Consider the following 2235-nt stretch of genomic DNA (forward strand, 5'->3'; position numbering starts at 1 on the left):
TTTCTCTGTGGTTTTGGAGCCTGTCCTGGAACTAGCTCTTGTAGACCAGGCTGGTCTCGAACTCACAGAGATCCGCCTGCCTCTGCCTCCCTAGTTAGTGATCCCCTTCTAATAGATATTAGCGGCTTTCCGTCATCCACACCCAGCCATTGGTTTAGATTTCGTCGAGAGTAGGGGTGGGGATGGAGATGGAGGCCTGCAGTACACGGAGGAAGGTGTGAAAGGTTTCCGACTGCATGCCCGGTGCCCACGGTCTCACTCAGTTCAGCCTCCACTAGGCTAAACTGCCTTTGTGGGGCTCCGAGTTCAGTGTAAACGCAGGGAAGGTTGTCCCCGATTATTAGGACACCTCAGGTGGGCTTAGCTCAGTTTGGCTTCATACTCCACCAAGGAACCTACATCGTCTTCATGTACTCTAGACTGACCAAATCCTTGTGCCAGAGATGGGAGGACAGGACGATTTTTTTTTTTTTTTTTTTTTGCCACTGGGATAAGGGACTCTCCATCCCCACTTTAAAGTCAATCAAGTTTGTTGTGGAAGTAGAGATGCAAGGGGGTGAACGGTAGAGGACCCAGGCTGAATGTCTGAATAAGTGTGTGTCGTGGAATTGTGTCACTATCTGTGTGCAATTAGCGTGAGCGTGTGGTGCAGTTGTGCCTGTTGATGTGCCCAGAATATCTCTACTCCCAGGCCTGCAGATGGCGCCTGGAGCCTGGAAAGCAAGGCTCGGTCCAGGCGTTTAGTTCTGAGGTTGCGCAGGCCTTAGCAGAATGTCCTTTGTCCCTTCCCAGTACGCCGGAGACAGGGTGAGGGTAGGACATTCCGGCGATCCAAGGCAGCGTGGGCTCCTGTCCTGAAAGTTCTAGGCCCAACCCAGGCCATTAAGGTCCGCAGGCATTCAACCCCGCGAAAGGGTGGCAGTGTGTAGAAGGCGTTTACCTCAAAGATGCCCACGCAAACAGCCCAATGTACCCGAACCAGTGGTACCAAATGTTGAAGATACGGAATAACTGATGTTTGACTTAAAGGCTGAAGGAAGTTCACATCACCCTCAGGGCTTTCCTTCTCGACTTAAGTTCCTAAATTACTCAGCAGCAGAGCCCTCTCTAAGCAAAGGTTTCTTTATTCCCCAGAGGTTTCTTGGGAGACTAAACGCCGCTTCTGTGCCTAATGAAAGACTTGAACCCGACAAGCGGGAAAGAAATTTGTCCCATTCTTAAATGGATACAGATAAATGATAAACATTTGATTTAGCAGTAACGCATCGAGTAATAAAAACAAATTAAAAATACGGTTTTAAATCGGATGAAGCAAGGATGAGGCGCGCAATCCAGGGCTGTTTTGACTTTAGCTGTCCTAGGACCGCGGCGATGATGCTGCCCCCTGGTGGCTGAGCTAACGATGTGTCCCTTCCTTCTCTTGCGGCAGGCAATGTCCAGAACAGAAACAGACCGCTGTACAGGTGTTCACAAGAGATGTATCCACTTAAGTCTCTTAATCCTGGGCTGAATTATGTCAGTAAGCTAGTGTCATGATCAATGTATCTAAAGCAAAAATTAGAAGTATCAACATAGTTGTTCTGGAGTGTTTTAGTTTGCCACCAAGGGAGAAACAGTAATCTTGAAGAAAGTAAATGTTTAGATAACAATCTCTGTACCTGGAGAGATGGTTTAGGTTTCAGAAGCTCTTGCTGCTCCATCAGAGGACCTGAGCTGGGTTTCCCAAATCCCCATGATGGTGAAGGGCAGACCCCCAACCACCTGTAACTCTAGCTTCATGGCATTCTGCCCCTTTAGCTTCTGAAGGCATACACCATAGTCACAAAATAGACAAATAAAAATATAGTATAGAAGTGTGAAATTGAGGCTAGCTAGGTATCATGGACTGATGGTGGTTAAGAAACCTGGCTTCTGGGGCTGGAGAGATGCCTCAGAGGTTAAGGGCATTGGCCGCTCTAGCAGAGAACCCAGGTTCAATTCCCAGCTCTCTCATGGCAGCTCACAACTGTAACTCCAGTTCCAAAGAACCCGGTACCTTCACACAAGAAACCTGACTCCTGACCTTAGCATTTGCTCTCAGGTGTATGCTCAACCTTGTGAAGGCCTCAGGCATGGCTCTAAAAAGGTTTAAGGATTAACAAGGAGCCGGGCGGTAGTGGCGCATGCCTTTAATCCCAGCACTCGGGAGGCAGAGGCAGGCGGATCTCTGTGAGTTCGAGACCAGCCTGGTCTACA

This window comes from Microtus ochrogaster, linkage group LG5 (assembly GCF_000317375.1).
Source record: "Microtus ochrogaster isolate Prairie Vole_2 linkage group LG5, MicOch1.0, whole genome shotgun sequence".
NCBI classification, from domain to species: domain Eukaryota; kingdom Metazoa; phylum Chordata; class Mammalia; order Rodentia; family Cricetidae; genus Microtus; species Microtus ochrogaster.